Source organism: Heloderma suspectum, chromosome 3 (genome assembly GCF_057233095.1).
Source record: "Heloderma suspectum isolate Gila_16-S chromosome 3, 16-S_ref, whole genome shotgun sequence".
Taxonomy (NCBI): domain Eukaryota; kingdom Metazoa; phylum Chordata; class Lepidosauria; order Squamata; family Helodermatidae; genus Heloderma; species Heloderma suspectum.
The window spans coordinates 319,146,718-319,169,682 of NC_139460.1; positions in this window are offsets into that span (position 1 = coordinate 319,146,718).

A 22,965-nucleotide genomic window follows, 5' to 3' on the forward strand; every position below is an offset into this window, starting at 1 on the left:
CCATCACCCCCAGCCAGCAGTGCCATTGGGATGATGGTTGCTGTTGTCACCAGGAGGTCACCTGGCCGGGTAAGGCTGCTCTGAGCGGAGGGCTATGGCCACTACACCTCGTGACAGTGGGTTCCAGAACGTGAATCCCTCGTTCCCATGACACCAGAACAAACACGCCTGCCTTCGCTGCTCCCCTCGATGCTCGTTTTGTCTTGGTCTGCAGCACAGCTCTCCCTTTTCTGTGTTCTCCCAGCAAATTATGTTTCAAATTAATCCACCCTCCCCTCTGCATGTACCCCTTTCTCTTCCTCCCCCCCACCAGATCTACTTCCGAAGCTGATTCCAATTCTTCCATTTCCTGTCCTTGTTCCCAGTCTGCGTGGGTCCATCCCTTTGTACCATCTTTGTCGTCTTCAGTAGTCACTGGTTCCTCTCCATTTATCATCTCCCCCCCCCACTTCCCTGATCCATAATGAAGATGTTAAATAGAAACACACACAAACATGAGACCCTCAGTGCTCTCCACCCCCCTCAGCTCCTCCTCCTCTTCCTCCTGGCTCGGCGAAATGCCCTTCTCCATTACCCTCTTCGATTCTGGTCTTTAAGCCAATTTTCTACCTACATGTTAGTGCGTATAATCTCCAGCTAATTCTCCCCCCGCCCCGCCCCCCATTCACTTACAGGCTTCTGAGAGAGACAAGAACCAAACTTCACTGAAAATCTATCTACACCAGGGTGACATCTCCTGTCAAGCGACTCTGTCAAGATCCGTCTTGGGTAACTCAGCCTTTGGCTGCAGCTTGTAGGGAGGGGCATTGTCCTCGTCGCTGCTTGACATTTGTTTTCTGTTCCATGTACATCACCCCAGCCGGGCAATAACGTCCAGGGTTTCTTTTCCCCAACAAGTTCACCTAAACGGGGCCTACGTTTATGATCCCCCCGCCTCAAATTTGCCCTGGATTTTTCCAAGAGCCTAGTGCTCAGCTTCTCCTTGCTGGATCATTCGCTGTGACTAGGCTGAATGTCCTTCTCATTTTTATTTTTGGGTGGAAACTTCCAGAGCATACGGCAAACTGTCTTTCCCCAAAAATCCAACAACCCGTAATTGCGTGAGATGGTTCACCAGTTCTCTGACATTGTTTCTTCTATATATTGCTGCTTTGGCGCTATCCCTCCCGCCCCTTCTAATGACTGCATCTTGTTCTTCCTGGCTTAGTCACAGCAGCATTCCCAGCCAAGCAGGGATCACACAGTGAACTAGATGATGTCACAATGCTACGTTGCCAATTGAATTTGGCTATGTGATGACATATAAACAAAGCCAATAAGGTGAGGGGGGCTCTCCCTGGATTAGTCACATGATGGACTTAACCAGTCAGGGATTGTTTATCAGGAGCTGCTGGGTCTGTGTGCAGCTGCCCCATGTGGTGAATCACTGAACTGCAAGTGGCAATCTTCTTGTAGGAGACCATTCTGGGCTATCTCCTCCCACCCAAGCTGCCAGTTGGCTCCTTATGGGCAGGAAGGAGTACAAAGGTCTTCCTGTTCCAGCTGAGCCTTGCTTGAGCAACAAAGCTTTCCTAATCACTGGTGTGTTCCTGTGTCCATGGTTATCCTTTGGTGCTGAGTTGTTCCTTGATTCTGACTCCTGGTTTGTCCTTCATTCTTGACTTGTTCTTCACTCCTAACTTCTGGCTTGTCCCACATCTTCTGTTTCCTGGATCCTGGCTCACCTCATGCCCATGGCCCAGCTATGGCATCATCATATAACGAGCAGGATGACATCATTATGACACTACTCTACTAAACTGAGTTGACCACATGATGCAGGTACACATCCTAGAAGGTACCCCTTGACCTGGCTTTGTTCCTGGAAGGCCAGATGGTGGGAGTGGCTAGGGACCAATAGCTTTACCTTCTGCAGCTCCTTTTCTTTAACCAAGACATTGCTAATGTCATCCATGCAGTGATAAGCTCCTCTTTGAATTAATGTTGTATACTCTGTGAGGCTCAGAGATGATCTGGAAACCCCAGCTAGTCTTGAATTCAGCACTTAAGTAGGATAAGATGTAGGGGCTCAGATCTTTCAAGTCTTCATTCAAAGTGTTGGTTATTACCTTTAAAGCTGTAAATCATGGGTGGGCAGAAAGTTTACTTTGGGGACCAGGATACTTGAGAGAGCGCCTTCTCCCTTATCAACCTGCCTGGTCACTGGGGTCATGACAAGGCATGCTCCTGGCGCTTCTGCATGGACCTATGGCTTGATTGGAGCCCATTCAGAGAAGAGCCTTCAGTGTGGTGGCCACCTTTCTGTGGAACTCCCTGCCTCTGGAGGTCAGGCAGACACCAACACTGTGTTGTTTTCAGCAATCAAGTCTTCCTCGATTGACAAGCCACAGTTTTTATTGGTATTCTGATTGTTAAAAAAAAAAAGTTGAATATGGTGTTTTTATTCTTTTTAACTTTTTATCTTTTATTGTTCACCACTCCGGAATCTGTTTAGATGTAGAGCGGTAAATAAAAGCTGTAAATAAAATAAAAAATAAAGGTGTTTTGGACTTAAAGTCCCAGCCTTCCTGACCCTTGGCAGGTGCTTTTGAGAGTTGAAGTCCAAAACATCTGGAGAGCTACCCTCTGCCCATGCCTGCTCTAAAGGACTTCAGCCCTATGGATCTCAGGGAGTACCTTTCCCCTTATGCCCCTTATCCTCACGCTGCTCTCCTATGTGTTCCATTAAAAAAACCCCAAACTAAACAAAAACAGAAGTCAGATCAGCTGGAGCACAGAGCAATGGAAGCCATTTCCCAGCAGCAATGCCCAAAATGTGCAATGCCTTTGACATCTGCCATGTTCCTACTCTGTACATTTCCACTGTCAGGTAAGAAATGTCAGGGCCTTGTAGTTTATAGCCAGGATTTGATTAGAAGTAGCCTGGAAGGGTTTGGGATTATTCAGCATCTGGAATGTCAGAATCTGTGTGAGTTTATCTCTGTTAGTGTTCTCAGAGCAGAGCCAGGGGGGAGTCACCCAACTCCCTGTCCACCTGCTGCTCTGGCCTTGGCAGGTAGGGAGGCTGGAAGTTGCCCATGAGAGCCTGACAGAGGTGGGGTTGGATTTGCAGAATGGTCGCCCAGGTTGAAGCGTCACTGCTGGAGGGCTGAGCAGTGCCACCCTGTTTAGACAGAGGCCTTGCTGAAAGGCTAAAGGCCCTTGTCTGTCAAGGGATCCGGAGGGGGTGTCTTGCAGACACGCCTTCCCTTTTAAGCTGCTGCAAAGGCAAAGAGCCTTTGCTAGGAACATCTCATCTTTATTGCCCGAAGCCTTCTCTGTTTGGATCCATCATCATCTGGGCTTTTGGAGGCACTCTGCACATGAACTGGAACTTTGGATTGCTAAGGACTTGCCGTGAAAAGTACTGTGAGGCTTTTCACAGACTTGAACTCTCGTTTGTTGTGGATTGTGTGTCTGTGTTTGTAGTCAGCTCAGAGTACGGCAGGCTGGGTTTGATCTATGACTTTTGGACTTCCCTCTGCCAGAACTCATGCAGCGTGAAGTTGCCAATGCGAAAGCAGTGGCTTGGAATTCCTTGCATGTGTGGGTATGCCCTTCCCTTGATCTTGATGGGCCTCGACCATGCAGCCTGGAGTTATCAACGGAAGCTTTCAAGTTGGTCTAACTCTCTATGAGTGTGGTTTTGTTTCGGCCTTTTCAAGAAGTTATCCCTTGATTACCTGATGGGTTCATTCCAGGATCATTCCTTTTCCATGTTCAGGGTTGGAACCCTGCATAAGGATTGCCTGGGTTAGGTATGCCAGGAATCCCAAGTCCCTTCTCTTGTGTTCAGAACCGTGGTGGTGGCAACGGAGAAACCACATTGATGAGGATCTCAGTCACGGTAGTAGTGTTTAGCTTTGGACTGTTATAGCTACTGACCATCAGCTATATGATTTCTGAAGAGTGTAACCATTAAGCTTTTGCTGTGGGATTTCCTGCAATAAAGAAATCTTACTGACTTGGGTGTCCGGTGTCAAACTGCCAGAGCGTGTGCACTGGGGGGATCGGGAAGCCTGGCAAGAACTTCCTTAACACCACACAAAGGGCATCAGTTGGAAACACTGTTCTTTAATACCTCTCCCAAAGGGAACTAATATAGCACAGAACAGGGCTCTGTATAGGCTGCCACGCTACAACTGAGTAGGAAAAGCGCAGCACGTCAAAGGAGACACAGAATCCAGCCTCTGTTCAGTCTCTGTTTTTAGAGCTTTGTTGTTGTTGTTTTTGAAAATCATGTTTCTAGCCCTTGTGGTCATGAAAAAAATGCTTGAAACTGTAAGGGCAATGACTGATCAAATTGGGATATAAATTAAAATCTAAATAAATACATCTAAATAAATAAATAAACCTACTAAAATCTCCAGAGCTAGAGAGTTGGTTAAATATTATTTTCAGTGGCTGGGTAGGGTTTCATTATATTTGTCCTGCCCATGACTAGCAAAACCCAAATTAGGCAAAACAGAGTGGAAACTGCAGAGTACAGTCGAGGTTGTGGGATAATATAGTTTTTCTTGGCACAATTTTCATTGTCATTATTTAGTGCAACGTGCACACAGCCTTGGGTTTGGTATATTGTTACCTTGCAAATCCAGGTACTTTCTTCTGGCCAGTTCTGGCAGGTTCCCACAGGTTATTTAGGATGGGTCATCTGAATTTCCTGAGCTTGCAGGGGTGCCATTGGGTATTTTTAGACTCTGGATTTAATGGTCAAACAGGTGGTCATACGTATTACTTCCCTTTTTATCATATTTATTTACAATATTTGTATACCTCTCTACATCTAAAGATTTCAGCGCACTGAACAGCAGATAAAAGAATAAACACTATGTTAAAACCATTGCTATTTTTAAAAAAGAAACTGAGTTCTGATAAATGGAGTTCTGATAAAAACCGTGGCTGGTTACTCAAGGAAGGCTTCCTGAAATAACAATGTTTTTAGGAGGCGCCGGAAGCAGCACAGCGTTGGCGCTGCCTGACCTCCAAAAGTGGGGAGTTCCACAGGAAGGGGGCCACCACACTGAAGGCTCTTCTCCTGGTGGACTTGAATCAAGCCATAGGTCCATGTGGAACCCCCAGGAGCACTTACTTCAAAATGTGAGAAGCCAGGCCTGCTGTGTGTTTGGGATCCTCCTTTGCCCCAAATGCTCCAACCGCACCATTGGCTTGCAACCTGAAGACAAGGCAAAGGTGACTTCTCCCACCTTTCCCTGCCCCTCAGGCCTTTTGTCCATCCCTTCTCTGCCTGCCACACAGTACAGCTGGTCCACCAATGAACCAAAAGACTGGAGGCAGGAAGACCAGAGAAGCTGCCACTGCCGTGACTCTTTTAAGCAGTGATGAATTTAAAGGTACAAGGAGAATCTGTAGATTGCAGCCTGGCAAGCTTAGTTAACACAACACTCTTTGATGTGAAGGTAACAGAGAAGAGGACAAAAGGCCCAATTTGCAATTTGATGCAATCTCTGAGCTGGAGCTGTTCAATTAGAATACAGCTTTGGTTTACAACACACACACATCCACTCATACGCGCGTGCGCACGCACACACACGCGATTCTAGTCTAGCTTTACTACCATGGAAGCTCATTTGGACGAGCAAATACTGCAGTAGAACACTGACATCTCTCTGATGCAATGTCAGTCTATCTTTACATTATGTCACTTCCGTTATGGACAGAGGGTCCTTTAACAGCTGTCCAGCCTTCCACCTCCCCGCTCCAGCAGGGCGAAGCAATGAAAGCTGGAAGGATGCCAAAAAAGAGGAAAGGCAACACCAAAAAAGAGAACAAAACAGCATACAGATTTGCATATGCTAATTTATACATATACATGCAACTTCGGTAATAATGACTATACTTTCGACAGAAACACAGCACATCTCACCAGAGTGGGGAGGAAAACTGTGTCCAGGAGACCCATGTGTCTGCACCTCGCACAGTCTGCTTTCCAGGTGCTAAGCCTTCAAGGCCCCTGCTCTGCTTCCCCTTCTGATGGTTCCGGATCTTTAAGCCAGACTTGGAACGCTGGGCAGCCCTTCAAATAGAAGATGCCTTCAAACAGAGGTGTGTCCTCTGGGAAGTAGGACACATAGCCACCCTAAAGCTTCCGCTATGGGTTTCAGCCTGTTACGCAGCAGTGAAAAGCACAGAGCGCCATGTTTTTAAATGGTGGCAACTTCTCTTACTGCGCTCGGCAGTGGATACAGATCCATGGAATTTCAGACGGGTGAGGCTACAATTTATACTTTCTGCTCCTGTGCTTACAAGGCAGCAGAAAGAAAGGTAATAAGGAACATGCACCCTTGAGGCGCTGCACAGAGTGTGCCAACTCTGAAAAATCCAGACAAGGTGTATTATGTTGAACTGGGGCTCCGTGCGGTCAGGATCCAGTGCATTACCTTCCAGCGCCACCAGCGTTCTGTTTCTAGTGCAAGCCTGGTAGATTGAGCTCAGGGCTTCAAGGGCGCCCTCTAGACTTCAGTACCAGAATCCAGTCAGCTGACGGCAAGGGCCAATCCCAGATGAGGAGGCCCTATAAAACCCCAGCCTCAGAGCTTGCTCCTCGGTCTGCACAACTCAGTTCGGGCGTGTTGACAACTGCTTATACCCATCACTCCTGCTCCCTTGGATCTTGATCCCTGACTCACTCTGACCACACACCTGCCTCTGGTCCCGCTGATCTGTCTTTGCTGCTCTGGAATTCCGCTCCTGCCCATTTTGGGCCACACTCTTACTCCTGGTCTACTTGGGCTTACAGCCACCTCCCCTGGGCCCCGGAACTCAACTTGTTTAGATCCTGGCTCTTGCTGAGGCCTGGCCTAACCACAGATGTGTTGGACCTGTTCTGGGTTGCACTCTCAGTCTACGAGAGGCAACAATGGAACCAAAGGGGCCCAGCCCATTTTATGCATGAAGTGAGTGGGCACCTTAGAATACAACCCACGATCCTCTATGACACATGCCAGGGGTTCCATGGCAGATGTGCAAGAGACGTTCAACAGGCACCTGGATGTGAAAACAGTTGAAGAAAAGTAGAACACCTGAAAACGGCTGAGCTAGAGTGTCAGATTGTGTCAGGATGATGAACCTATGCTGAGATGTGAAGGCCCAGGACCCTTTTAATTCCGGGCGGGGCTGCCTGGAATCTGTTCCCTCTGACTTGAAACGTTTCCCTCTAATCCCAGAGGTGGCATGACTGGTGGTGGTTGCTCAGCTGTGAAGAAATGGCATTCCATATGTGCTCAGAGTTGCCTTTTTTCTTTTATTTCCACAATGGGGAATTGGAGTCAGTGCTGAGGCCTAGTGCGTTTCAGCCTACTAGGCCCCAGTTTCCGCCAGCCGCTTGAAAATCTCCCTCCTGAGAATGTTTGGGAAGAGCCTGGTAGGGCAGGGGCTGGGGGGCTGGGGGGAGATGCGATGGCATTTTTATGAGCAGCCGCCCGCCCGTGTTCCAGCCTGCTGCTTGGGAAAAGATCTGCATGCTCCGAACACGGCTCACAGCAGCAAAGGGCTGGCGTCACCCGAGCCTCTCTCTGCGGCTGTGAGCTGGAGTCTGGGCAGAGACAGGATCCCACCACCAGCCCACAAGTTCACATCTGGTCCTGCTGAAACCCAATCTGCCCTAGGAAGCGTTGCAGCTTTGCACGTGGCTCAAAGGAACCATTTAACCCCTTTCCACCTCGCTTCCCAAGAAGCTGGCAGGCGGGCGAGACTCCTGTTCTCAGCTCCTTCCTTCCCTGCCCCCCCAGGCAATGAGCCCCTTCCTGCTGCCCCTCACTGGCCAGAGAGCCTCCCTCTCCCCCAGCTCTTTGTCTCCTGACTCTGCTCTGGACGATGCTTCTCTTCTTTCCTGATTTAGCCTCAGGTGGCCATCTATGCATTCCCAAAATAGAGGAAACATATAGTCAAAACATAGGGCAAAGATTTCCATAACATTTGCATATGCTAATTTACATGTGCTGATTCAAATTGGGAATTATTGCAATTGAAATAGAAATACAATTTCATGGTGGGGAGACAATGGCCAGCTGAGCTGTGCGGCTCTGCTACTCAGCTCAGGTGCCCCCTGTGGATGGGAGACTTTGGGGCCTCTTCCCGCTCACCTTCCTTCATCTTCAAACTGGAATTGGACTGGACAGCCCTTCAAGCAGAGGACATGTTCAAACAGGGGATGGCCGGCCCTCTGTAAAGGATGACGCCTGGCTAGGGGCGTGCAAACATTTCATTTCAGATTGCAAGTTGTCCAGACCTGCCCCATTTGCAACCCTGAACGCAAAGAGAGGAGCATTTTCTAGAAAAATTGCTGCACGTTCCCAAACTTGCGACTGTGGTCAAAAATGCACTTTGAAATTCACATTTGAAATTCACATTAAAAAAAAAATTAATTTCCATGCTTTAGTCAACGCAAGGGGGAGTACACACTTTTGAAAAATGCACACAGAAATGCACACTTTTCCCATTTGAAATGTGCACTTTTCCCAGTCCAACAAACCAAGCAACATCACAAACGAAAATGGGAGTGAGCCAAATCGAGCCTCAAAGTGGAGTCCGGAGAATTTTGGCGAACGCAAGCATCTCTGGTTCTCCCATCCCTACACTCCGTTTAGTCTTTAGTCGACGCTGCTATGTGTTTGGGGCAGGCAGGGCAAGAGGGGGCATTTGGGAACAAAGCAGGCCCAGCTTTGGGTTTTCATTTGTGTGCTTGCAGTGCTGCTCGAGAGCTGCTTCTGTATGGCCCAGTTCCGCACCCCACACGGAGCGCCTGGCAACGAGAGTCAGGCATGGGGGGGGGGGCACGACCAGAGCTGCCAACAGCATCTTCTCAGGCTGAGGCGGTGTTTGTGTCTAGGCCCTGTCCTAGAGGGGGGATCCCTCATCACGCGACAGCCCCTCTGCCCCCCACATCAGTAGGGTCACTTGTACGCACACCCTTTTCTGAGGCGACAGTCCCAGGATGGGAAGTAACAATGTTGTTCTGACCACCCCCTGCATGGTTCCTGTTTACAGATACATAATTCTGGTGCCACATGGGATTAGACCACACAAAAACAGCTCCAGTACCACCACAGGGACATACGAAACAGAATGAATGCACTCCAGCTGCATTGGGAGCAGGGCAACCTGCTTCATACCAGCCCAGACTCTTTGTCCATCTGGCCCTGTACTGTCTTCTTTGATGGGCAGCGGCTGTTCTGGGTCTCAGGGAGAGATGTTCCCATCACCTACTCACGTATCCATTCAACGGGCGATGCCAGGGACTGAACCTGGGACCTTCTACATGCAAAGTATGTGCTCTACCCACTGAGCAACAGTGCCTCACTCCAATAGGTCACCAGTACTGCCTTTGTCCAAAATATGAGGCTCTCTTAAAAGTTTTGATCGTTGCCAGATGAAAATAGGTGCACTTTCTTCATATTATTCAAAAGAGCAGCAAATGGTATGGACATACTCTGTCCAAAACGTGGGAAAACTTAAGGGTGTGACTTTTAGTCAATGAGTTGGTTAGTAGATTGTTCCATTACAAATCTGTTAACTGCCTAAAACAGCCTTCTGAGACCCAACACCCTCCACATCTGTTGGACTATAACTCCCATAATCCACAGGCACCATGAACCACTGCCATGCTGGCTGGGGATAATAGGAACTGTAGTCCAACAGATCTAGAGGATGCCAAGTTGAGGAAGGCTGGTCTAAAACTTTGCCCCATGATTAATTGGGTAGCACTTAAAAAAATCATACATTCATTTAATTATTTTTTTAAATTATTTGTTAATTGTTTTCATTAAAAAAACCCCACCTTCGAATGGTAAGTACTATCACAGATGAGGGCTTCTCCCTTCCCTCACATGAGAGGGCATGCACCTTTTTGAGTAGGACTTGCTGATGTGTCCTCTAGAAATGAAGTACTTTCCTTCAAAACTATTGTTTTATTCATAAGCATATTTATGAAGATTAAATTGCTTAATTAATTAAAACGCATGCAATTATTCAACGAAGAATTCTTTAATCAGGTGATCACCCTACTTAAAAATCAAAATGTACCTTTTCCCTCCGCTTTTAGTGAATTCAGGCAACCAAATTACCAGGGATTTTTCTTCCCACTGATAACTACCACACTTTGGAGATCAAAGCTATCTCACTTTGGGCCTCTCCATACTTATACCAACTTATATAAGTTTTATACCAGTATAACAGTCAAGGCTTCACTCAAAGAATCCTGGGAAAGGTAGTTTGAGGAGAATTGTACAACTTCCACCCATAGACTAAAGCGTGAAATTGGACAGCTTAAAATGGCACAATTTTGACGTTTTCAAGTGCAACCGCATCCTCGATAATTCGTGATTTTTTTCAGAGAAAAGGTTCTCCTGCTCGCGTCCGCCTTCGGGGTTGTGAACAGGGCTTATTCAACTGTTATGTGACCACAGACAAAATTCTCCTGCATCCCTCGGGGTTCTTCTTTGTTTCTTTTGCAGAGGGCAGGTCCTTGAAGTTCCTCCGTGCATCATGACAGCCTGTTCTGCTCCACACCCTCAAGGCCTGTCATGGGGTGGAGAGTGTCCTCTCAGGTCCTCGCGTAACCCAGGCAGAGAGCATCCCGTGGGAACCGGGCTCCCTGAAGGGGTTTGGAAGGGAATCTGCTTGCAGTGAGGCAGAGGCTTTCTTTGATGAAGGTTTGCTGGGTTTGTTTGGGAGTTGGTGGTGCCAGATCATTTCCAGGATGGCTGTGCTCCAAGTCAAGGCGGCACACAGCAGCCTAAGACTTGCCCCAGTCTGGCTACCTTCAGCTGCTGCCCTCCTTTGCCCACGCTGTTTTTGACACAGCGCCAGTTCCCCTTTTCGTTTTGCACTGGAAATGTGCTACACAGCCCCCGTGCCCCACAGTCGCTCATGGAGCTCTCCCCCTCCCAGCTGTGTTCATTCTCTCTCTCTCTCTCTCTCTCTCTCTCTCTCTCTCTGCTGTCTCCCACTTCAGTCTTGTTATATGCCAAAGGAAAACAGTTTCCAAGTCAAATCTCCCAGTTGCAGCATGCAGGCTGAGACTCATTTGACTTTCAAATTGTTGAGAACCAGGGATGTATCTTCTCTTCTGATGCAAACAAACATCTTAGACAGAGGCAGCTGATGTCAGGCGGAGGAGGTGGGGGTGGAGAAGAAAATGGATCTGTTTGGACCCTTTCTTTCAGTTTTCGGATAGGAAGCACTCTTTCCTTTAGTGCTTCCATGCCATCTGGTACTTCAGACATACAGAATGTGCTCTCCAGCTGGGGCGATTGCCACTCCTGGCCTTCTTTTTTCTTCCTTCTCCTCCTGGCTGGGCTCTTTCCCTTTGAAAAGCTGATTGACAAACAAAAATCTAACAGGTGAAACCTTTCCCTTTCCCCACCACTGCAATTCCCTGCCTACACAGGCTATTTGCATTTCTACCAGATAAAGGCACAGGAGCCCTGGAAAATGGCGGCCAGCCCAGCTCAACTTCCCCTGGAGCCACCAGCTGGACCAGAGGGCAGGAAGCTCTTTCAGCCTGAGGGCCAAATTCCACTTCGGAGAAGCTCTCGGGGCCCACATTCCACTGGTGGGTGAGGCCAAAAGCAAAGGGGCGTGGCCAATGGCAAAAAGGGTGAGGCTCCCCAAAATACCAGCATATTGCAGCTTAACGGACTTCCTGCCAGTAACTATGCCTTATGACAGGCTTTTTGAGAACAGGGGGGCGGAGAAGCTGCACAAAAGCCAGGAAACCATCCAATGATTGGTGGCTGAAAGGGGGAGGGGTCAGGGGGAGGGGTCAGGGGGAGGGGTGTGGCCTTCTGGGGGACCCAGGTTAGGACTCCAGGAGGATCAGACTTGGCCCCTGGGCCTGAGGTTGCCCATCTGTACTCTAGAGCGCTGAACATCCTCTTTGCATCAGTACCCGGCCAGCCTGACCACTACGGGAGCTCAGGTGGCCACCTAGGACAGCACTTTGCAGGGAGTGGCGCTCTCATTTCTGACTCTGAGGTGCTGCTGGCAAGCCCGTGGCAGGAACGTCCTTTTCCCAACGTTGCTGTGGTAAAGTTATTTTGGGACAAGAGACGGCAGTACTCTTCGAGCAAATTCCAGGAGGAGTTTTATGTAACATGCTTTTTCTTATTTAATTTTTCAACATTCTATGGCTAGGAGACAGAGCAATTAAGAAACTAGAACAAATAATCACGTCAAGGAACCTCACAGGCTTCGAGGCAAAGTTAGATAATTTTTATTAAGGATATCATATGATTTTATTTTCCAATGATTCAGATAATTTATAGCGGAAGCTCCTCGGGCAGAGACCTGACTTTCAGGTACGTTACTCTGTATGTCTGCATGGGCACTAATAACGGTGCTCTATCAGTGATGTCCAACCTTTGGGGCAAGTGTTGACAGTGCCTTAACCAGCCCATGTCATAAGACTGGTTCTTCAGGTCCCATCACCACTAGAAATATGGCTGAAGATAGGTGGTGATAGGACTTGAAGTGGTGCCAAAAATATGGAATGCCCTCTCTGAGGAAATCCATCCAACTGCTTCTCTCCCTGCATTCAGGGGCCTGCTTAGGACACACCCATTCAAACAGGCTTTTGATGTTTGTTCACCGCTGTGCTTGGAAGTGCTTTTTCAAAATGGCCCTCTCAAACACTGCTATGATTGGGGCGGGGAGGATTCTCCCTTTTGTTAGGATTGTTTTATATATGTGATTTTACCTTGAGCCACTTTGAATGTAGGTCTAAAGGAGAGTGTACGAAAAATTAATCAGCACACTGCTACCACCAAACCGCTGCCTTCCAGATGTGTCCGACTACAATGTCTATTTTCACCAGCCAACTTCACTGTGGTAGCTGGGGATGGTGGGAGTTGTTGCCCAACACATCTGGAGAGTGCCAAGTTGAGGGAGGCTTTATTTATTTATAGCAATTATTTATATCCCACCTTGCAGGATAAAAATCCTTCCAAGGTGAACTACAAGTAAGTGTACAGAATTATGCATGGTGTGGAGAATGTGGATAGGGAGACATTTTTCTCCCTCTCTCATAATACTAGAACTCAAAGGGGTCATCCCATGGAGCTGATTGGTGGGAGATTCAGGACAGATAAAAGGAAGTGCACACAGCCCTTTTCTTAAACGATGGAATTTGCTACCACAAGACGTAGTGATGGATGGCGACCAATTTGGATGGCTTAAAATGGGGGTTAGAGAAATTCCTGGAGAAGGCCATCAATGGCTACTAGTCCTGATGGCTATATGCTATCTCCAGTATCAGAAGCAGTATGCCTATGTATACCAGTTGCTGGGGAACATGGGAAGGACAGTGCTGTTGCACTCATTTCCTGCCTGTGAGTTTCCTGTGGGCAGCTGGTTGGTAGGGGTGTACGAAACCCCACTTACCTGGCTCTGCTGGGGTCCGCAGGTGGGGGGAGACAATCCATTCCTCCCCCCAGAATCCTCGACGGGGGGGGAGGTGATCCGTTCCTCCCCCCCCCCCCCCCCGGAATCCTGCCCGGCCGGTTCCACTGGGCCAACCTGCAGCAGGGCCTCCAGCCGCTGCCGGGCTGCTGCAGACACAAATGGCGTCCTGCGTAGGGGACGCCATTTGTGTCCCTGCTTTAGCTGTGATAGGCTACGTAAATATTTACATAGCCTATCACGGGCTAGTGTAGGGACGGAAATGGTGGCCGCTACGACGGAGCCACCGCCACTTCATTTGCCGCCGGAGCCGCTGCCACCCCCACATCTGCCACCAAGTAGGTCTGTCCTGGGGGGATTCCGCAGGGTGGCAGCGGGGAGGAAAGTCATTCCGCCACAGACTCTGTGGCGCAATTCTCCACCATCCCTACTGGTTGGCCATTGCGCAAACAGAATACTGGACTAGATGGACCCTGGTCTGATCCTTCTTCTTCTTATGTTCTTAAGACAACACTGGTACAGTGGAGCCTGGGTTCAGGGGGACGCAGCGCTGACACTTCTTTATTAGCAGGGACGCTGATGTCATCTGCCACCCCCTTCAGAATTCCCTGTTCCTCTGAGCTTAGCTGCAGTCCTCACAGTAGCTGGGGAAGGGGGAATGAATTTTCCCAACAACAATATATTGTTCCCTGTTGAAATGCACAGTATTTTGGGGTGGTTTGGTCTTGAATGGGCGATTAAGTCCCATTGCTCCATGGTCCCACTCCACACCACAACTGTGAGGAGAGTGGAAGCATTGGCTTTTGTTTTCAACTAACCATAGTTTGTTATCTCCTCCGAACTGGGGACTGTGGTTAAACTGTGGTTTATCCATAGAAGCCAGGATCATCAATCATTGTTGGAAGTTGGCTTGTTCAGACAGACTAGTTAAAACTAAACCTAGTTTGTCCCAGATTGGATGAAATGTAGGGATGTCAGATAATTTCACCACGAATCTCAGGGAGGCTGAATGCCAGCTCATTCGGCCCCCCGAAATCGGTGGCAAAACAGTCTGCCGCACCCCCCGCCCCCACCCCCTGGGACAGGACTTACCTTGTGCGAATCTCCCTGGCGGCGGCGCGGTGGCGGCTGGTCTTCCAACTGTCTGCTGCCGCCGCCATTTCCAGTAAAAAAAAAAAACGTGATAGGCTACGTAAAGATTTACGTAGCCTATCACAGCTAGATTTTTTAAAAATACTGTGATAGGCTACGTAAAGATTTACATAGCCTATCACGGCTGAGTAAAAAAAAAAAAAACCACGCATACGCAAATGGTGGCACCCATGGGCGCTGCCATTTGCGTTCCTTATTTTGGCACATCTAGTCTACGTAAACATTTACGTAGACGACGGCGAAAATAAGGGGAACGCAAATAGCGTAGCGTCTATGCTATTTGCGTTCCCCTTATTTTCGCCGTAGTCTACGTAAATGTTTACGTAGACTAGACGTGCCAAAATAAGGAACGCAAATGGCGGCACCCATGGGTGCCGCCATTTGCGTACGCGCGGGTTTTTTTTTTTTTACTCAGCCGTGATAGGCTACGTAAATATTTACGTAGCCTATCACGGCTGACTGCAGGGACGCAAACAGCAGAAGCTATGGCCACCGCCATTTGCATTCCCAGCCAGTCAGGATTCGCGGCGGGAGGGACAGGGTGCCTCCCCCCCAGCCAGAATTTCGTGGGGGAGGGACGGGGTGCCTCCCCCCCACCGCGAATCAAATTTCGGTTCAGGTAAGTGACTTTCGTACATCCCTAAAATGACAAACTGCAGTTAGCTGAAAAGGAAGGTGGACACTTCTGGTCTTTCCCTCACAGCTACTCTGAAGCAGAGGGGGTGAGGAGGAGTGCACAAGCCCAAGGATCGTTCATGCAGCACTAAACTGCAGTTTAGTATTATGTGCAAACTCATAATGTGTAGTTTGACTCCCCTGTTGACAGTAGCCTTGGGGTTTTGTTTGTTTGCGTTTGTCTCTCTTCCCCTACATAGCTTGCCACATACATAACTCAAGGGGCTGTTCACACAACACGCTAACTCACACTCAGTGGTTGAGTGTGAGTTGCTTTGAACCATGGGTTGTTTGTTGAACCGTGAGTTATCATATTGTCTGAATGCAGCCAGGGTGGCTTGTTAACCATACAGTGTGGCATATTTTCTCAAACAACCCGCCTTGAGAACCCATGGTTTGTTGTTGGGTTGTTCAGAGTGGCTAACAAGCCATGCTGGCTGTGTTCAGACAACACGATAACCCACCCTGTGAAAAATGTGCTGCATTCAGACAACATACTAACCGACAATTCTACAAAAAACCCATGGTTCAAAACAACCTACACTAAAAGTGTGGGTTGGCATGTTGTGTGAACAGCCCCATACAAATGAAGTGTGTGTGTGTGTGTATAGATAGACAGATATAGAGATATCTTTTTATCCACAGACATAAGGACTAGAAACTTGCTTTCTCCAACAAAAAGAATAGAAAAGCCCTGAATGCAGAGATTCTGACATCTGAACCAGACATCTGATTTCTTGGCTTGGGCCTAAAGAGATCTGAACTACAGCAACTGCCTCAAGTTATGAGTGCTTTAAGACATTTTAAGGAGTTTGTACTTACTTAAAGAATAACTGAGGGTTCAGTTTGGTTCATGGCTGGATCTCATGAATCATAGACATGTATGCATTTTAAATACAAGTTTTAATCTGAGCTGTCGCCCACCGCATGGTCTTCAGCGTAGCCATGGAAAATAGAGACAGCTGCTGAATTTTAATTCGGAGCCTTTCGACCTGCCTCCCATGTGGCAGCCATACGGAAGACCATGTGGTGGTCCGCAAAGAAGCAGCAAACCAGACTAGTGTTCTTCTTCGGTTAAGTTTGAAGACCCACAGGGCTCCTTCCAAGGAAATGTGCTTAGGATTCAGTCATAAACCCCAAAGAGCTCATAAGAACATAAGAGCCCTGCTGGATCAGACCACGGGACCATCTAATCCAGCATTCTCTTCACACAGTGGCCAACCAGCTGTTGTGACCGCCACAAGGCGGTCACAAGTGCAACAGTCCCCTCCTGCCCAGCAATTGGTGTACATAGGCATCCTGCTTCTGATACTGGAGGTAGCACATAGCCATCAGGACTAGTAGCCATCGATAGCCTTCTCCTCCAGGAATTTGTCCCATCTCCTTTTGAAGCCATCCAAATTGGCCATTGCTACGTCTTGTGGTAGCGAATTCCGTAGTTTAACTCTGTGCTGTGTGAAGAAGCCCTTCCTTTTATCTGTCCTGAATCTCCCACCAATCCACTTCATGGGAGGACCCCGTGTTCTAGTATTATGAGGGAGAAAAATGGGACTTACCTCCTTGTTCGTGCACACAGGGCTGGGCTGCAGCCCTTTTGAGCATAATCCTATGAAGGTTTACTCAGAAGTAAGTGTTTAATGGGCCTCAAGCAGGTATGCATAGGGTAGTGGGCTTAGTTTAGTGGAGAGGGACAGAAATGAAGGTTAGCATTTGGTCGGTCAGATAATAAGGCAACAGTTGAAAATATTAATTTGTTAGAACACTCAGTGTGGATGGGGGAAATTAAGGCCAAACTAGATGTGATGGACTAGCAGTGTTTGTTGCTTGTTTGTTCCTGTCCCATTCAGGTATGAAGTGTAAGTTGAGGAGCTTTTTCACATCAAAACAAGTGCATGGCAAGAAGAGTTGATACTGGCCCTGCCTCAAGTTCAGCTCCCCTCCCCTTTTGATATTAAAATTAGAGTTCACGCTCTACTTTATAAGTGAATGTACCCCTGTCACATCTCAGTTTGGCCATCTTACCAATTACAAAAATAACTCTCTTCTAGGGATGTGCAAATCAGCATTGAGCTCATTGTGGTTGTCCTAACTCCACCTTGAAGTACGTTCTGACTCACGTCCATGTCAGATTGTGAGCTTTGCGGGGGTTTGCATGAAAATTCATGCATCTTTTCATGCATTTCCCCACATGTATGCATCAATTGTGCACAATTTTTAAAAACTATGCATTTTTCTCCCACGAGTTAAAACACGTTTGTGCACATTTTTCAAACGTGCACATTTTTTCATGCACATTTTTCATATGTATGCATTTTTGGAACAGATTTTGTTGTTGTTGTTCTGTGAATTACATCACAAGCTCAGAAATGTACAGACTTTGGCCACAGACTGCATTTGTCCCAGGGCATGGTGTGGAGGCACATGAGGCAGCCACCTAGCTGAAGCTAAGCAGGTCTGGGTCTGGTCAGTGCTTGGAGGGGAGACCACCTGGGAACCGCATGCAGCCACCTGGAGTTCCATGATGGAAGAAAAGTGGGATATAAGTGTAATAAATACATTAAAGAACGTTGGTTCTGCATTCAGTTCCAGGTGATGTGAACTGGATAAATTTAGGCCAAAAACAAACTGAAATGAATTTTTCATACATCCCTACTCTCTTCTAGAAGATTCCAGAGTCCAACCTCTCCCAGAGTGCTCAGTTGTAACCCTTGGTGGGAATAATGGTGGGGATAGGAGAGAAAGAGAACTTGAAGGGAAAAACAGCTGGTAGGAAAGGAAGGTACCCAATCTATCTCCCCTTCAACTCCCCACCCCACCCCACACACACTCTTCCGTTCAATATGGCAGCTTCGTTTTTAACATACAGTTGTGTGTGTAATATGTCATGTGCACCTGAGAGTTTGCTCAAAGGTCCCCTTCTATTTGGACCCAGCAAGAGCATACAGCGAGATGCTTTCTGGTTTGGTAACATTGCTTCTCCAAAGGCCCACCCCCACCCTGGCCTTGTCAAAGCTCTTGTCAATCACCATAGGGCTTAAAATCACTGAAAGTGGCAGGGAAGGGAATCACAGTGGTACAGTATTCCCACCCCCTCTATGCACATTCCCTAGAGCAACTTTTCTCAACCTGGTGCCTTCCAGATGTGTTGGACCCCCAACTCCCATCATCCCCAACCATCTGGCTGGAGATTATGGGAATTGGAATGCAACACATCTGGAGGGCGGGGGGAAGCTGCCTTAGAACATGTAAAGAGAGCACACCTGTGCATTCTTTTCATAAGGTCTAATTAATGTTGCCAGGCCTCTGGCTTCACATCCGAGACTCAGGTTTCAGGGCTCATTCTCAGGAAAGCAAATTCAACCTGAGGGCCTTCAGTGACACTGTCACACCTCCTGTGCGCTCAGTGGCTTCTTTTAAGTGTGCAACTATGCTAGGTCAATTGAGTCCAGCTGGTCAGCCTGCCCGGGGCAACCATTGCACATGTAACTTGCACAAGCAGGAGTAACAGCTGTAACAGTAAGCTGTGCACAGGACTTATGGACTGCCCTGGCCATGTTGTTGCTAACTTGCTGGACAGAGACGCGTGTGCTGCAGAAGAAGGTGATGTGAAGGTTCTCTCAGCCCTTATTCAGAAAATGTTTAAAAATTTTGCACACATGCATACACACATCGGGGGGGGGGGACTTCCTGATCTCCCCCTCCCCGCATTTTCCTGGACTTGCACATATCTAGCTTTGCACATTTACGGCTGGGCCGTGCTTCCAGGCCCAATCCGCATCTAAGACCTTGGCTTTCAAGAATCTACTTTGTGACATCACCAGGTTCATCAAGCTCTTTAATTGTGGGGTTCAGGATACTAGAGATCAGGCGATGCTAGGTCTAATGCAGACCTAATGCTAGGTCTAATGCAGAGGTGGGCAATGCGCATGGCCTGGTCGTCTCCCAATGTGCCCCTGACACACACACTCCTCAGGTGGGTTGCCTACCTTTGAAGAGTCCCTGGGAAGCACAGATCCCACCAGATTTTATTTATTGATATTATTTTATTTACTATACTTTTAAACTGCCCTGTAAACAAAGTTCTCTGGGTGGTGTACAATACATTAAAAACACACAATATAAACATTAAAATCAAAAATCAAAACAGTGCAAAATAAAACCAAGACAAAACCTAAATACAACCATTACTACATCATAAAACCAAATTAAAGCCAGCAGCAGAACAGAGTACTAAAAGCACTACAAATGGTCCTTTAAAAATGCCTGGGAGAGTACAAAGGCCTTCACCAGGGGCTGAAAAGACCATAATATAAGAAGCAGGGAAGCCTGTCTGGGGAGCGCATTCCACAAATCGGGTGCAAACACCAAAAAGGCCCCCGTTCTTGTAGCCACTCACCTCGCCTCATTTGGTGGGGGCACCTGCAGGAAAGCCTCAGACAATAATCCTAATGTCCAGGTAGGTGCTTCCAAAGGCAATCTCTGCCTGGGCGGGGAGATAAGAGCTGTGCATGTGTGTGTGTGTGTGTGTGTGCATGCGTGCGTGCGTGTGCTACTCTGGCACCACTGAGAGTGTGGACCCTGATAGATTTCTGCTGAGGGAATGCAGTCCTTGGTGATAAAAAGGTTGTCCACTCCTAGTCTAATGAATTCAAATAAATTCGGCGAACGAAGAAGAGCCTACCCCCATATGCACTCCCCCACCCATAGGTACATTCATTTTAACCCCATATCAAGGGCTTAAAACCCTTCTTAAAGGTCTGGAGTACTCTGGTAGTCAACAGAAGAGTTTGGTACTCAAGGGGGGTCTTATTTGTCCGTTATTGTTGCTGTTGTTATTTTCTTACCCGTTTAATTAAAGCAAGTGCTGGTGCCTCCTGGAGAATTCCCAAGCATGAGAACTCTTATCCTGGACTTGTATCTTGCATCTTACATTGAAGCGTAAGTATCTCTCCACTTTCAAATTGGCAGCAATTCAGTTTATATCTCCGCTCACCATCTTATACATATCTTAATACCAATAGTAGAAAAAGGTGGAGGCGGGAGTGGGGTGGGGGATGAGCAAAGAAGAATGCTACAAACAAAAGACAAGACTTTGCTGCATTCGTGCCTGTGTCTGCTCATGCTACAAAGGCATTGTTTTAACCGTGTTCTCTGCCCCGAGGCTTTGAAGATAGGGTGTGTTAGAAAACTTAAAAGAATCAAGCCAAATATGAGCAGATTAAGGCTGCTTCATACCGGTAAATGGCGTCCACATGATCCCTTCTGGCTGTCCCCAGGTAAAGGGATTGTTGGAGAAAGGAGTCATTGTTTGGACTGGTACTCTAAGGTTGCACTCTAGCTGCCATTTCTGTGGGACTGGCAGCCTCTAAGTAGACCAGCGAGATCACAGAAATCATAGCTTTTCTGGAAGGCTGGCCAGCACCATAACAAGTTGTCCCTATGCCCTGGGGCAGACTCCGGATTCCATGCCCTGCCCCACCCCCACCCCACCTTGGAAACTGACACCAGGGCAAGCTGGAGTTAAGAAACATTGCAGTTCAGAGCTGGCGCCAGAGACTGGCTTTACTGGGCACCTGCTGAGGCCCAGACTCTACCCCCCCCAAGGGGGGGTACTTATTTTATCAATAATTGTGTGTGTGTGTGTGTGTGTGTATATGTGTATATATATATATATATATATATATATATAGTTTTGTTTTATAACCACCCTTTCCACCAAGAAAAGGTGCTCATAAAATCCAGATTAAAAGCAAAATCTTTAAACATAACATAAAAACAAATGCATAAAAACACAACAAAGAAAGAAACAGCACCCACTGCAAGCCCCTGAAAGCCCCCCAGCCTCCTTTTCCTCCTCTTCGCTCTGAGTAGTGACAAGAGCAAAGAGCAGAAACAGGAGTCTCCACTTGTCCACTCCAGCTGTGTTCCAGCAAACAGGAAGCGATTGGTGCCCAAAAAAGAGTTGGACTTTCAAAAAGATCAAAGGCCTAAAAACAGGTAACTGGACGGGGCAACGGGCAGAGACTGCTCGCCTTGGAAAGCTTTGCGGGCTGGATGGGGGAGCCTTGTGGGATAGATTAGGTTGGCAAGCCAGACTTTTCCTATCCTGCTATAAGAGAAGTTGCAGCTGAGCTCCTCTGCAAGGACTGACACAGGCCTTGGATTTACTGAGTCCCCAAGAGTGGAGCAGATGCCTCGCCTGCCACAGGGATACTGCTGAAAATGGCATCCCCAGTGTAACGCTCAGGAATGCTGACCACATGATGCAGTATCATGAAGTCCTGAGCTTCCCTGCTACTATCATTGTCACCAGTGTGATGACTATGTCACATGGGAAACATTCCTGAATGTCACAGGAGGCTTGGGAGAACTTGCCACAGCGATGCCATTTTCACTGGTATCCCCACAGAGGGCGTATCATCTGCCCTTGCTCTTAGAGGTAAGGCAGTGGCACGGTAGCCCCCTCCCCCAGACACCTGTCTGAGGGCTTAACCACAGACTTCAACTAGGGTTGTTGTCCCTCTTCCTTGGGAAGTTCGTTGAGGAGAAGTCTATCAATGGCTGCTAGTCATTATGACTATATACTGCCTTGAGGATCAGAGGCTATGTGCTTCTGTATGCCAGTTGCTAGGGAAGATTAGCAGGAGGGTTCTCTTGTGCTCATGTCCTGCTTGTGAGCTTCCCAGAGACATCTTGTTGGCCACTGTGGGAAAAAAGTTGCTGGATTAGGTGGGCCCCTGGTCTGAGGCAGCAAGGGAGAATTAGGGATCTTCTCTAACAGAATTCCCAGCATTCTTACCAAGCTACAAGTCTCAGGAGTCCTATAATAAGAAACAGCAAGTACATAATAAATGTCAGTCGCAATGCTAGGCCATTCAACAGTCATAACAACAAAAGTTCTCTTCATGCTCTTTTGGAAGGCCAGCCCACTTCCAAATCCAGAGCTCTGGAGCAACCATTGACAAGGCCAATCATAGAGAGCATGGACAAGGCCCCTCGTATTGATCCTTCCACTCCATTTCAGAGGGTGAGGTGACATGGGGTGGGGCGGGAGGCTCAGATGACTACCTAAATCTGCCTTCCCCAACTTGTTGCCCTCCGGATGTGCTGGACTGCAACTCCCATCATTCCCAGCCAGGATGGCCATGTTGGCTGGGAGTTGCCATCCAACACATCTGGCGGGTGCCAGGTTGAGGAAGGTTGATCTAGATTCTCAGGCAGGTGCATAATGGAGGAGGCCGTCCTTCAGGCATCGTGGGCCAAGTCCGGTTAGGGGAGTGGTGCAGAACCTTAGGCCTATGGGCCCAATCTGGCCTGCCTGGAGGCTCCAGGGGGCCATACCCCCTTCCCCTGTCTCCATCCCCTTTCCCCCAGCTGCTGATCATTTGCTGGGTTCCTGGCTTTCATGAAGTCTTCCCACTCCCCAGCCTAAAAGACCACTCCTTTGTTACCGCCAGGAAGAGCTTTACCCTAAAATATGCTGGTGTTTTGGCCCTGCCTACTTTGCCTTTGGCCCCATCCCTTTTTGTCATAGGCCTCGCCCACTATGGGAAGGTGGCCCCCGCAATCTTCTCCTAAATTGAATTCAGCCCTCAGGCAGAAAGAGGTTCAACTCCCCTGGTTTAGGGCTTTCAAGGTCCATACTGGCACTTTGCACTGGGCCCAGAAACAAACTGGAAG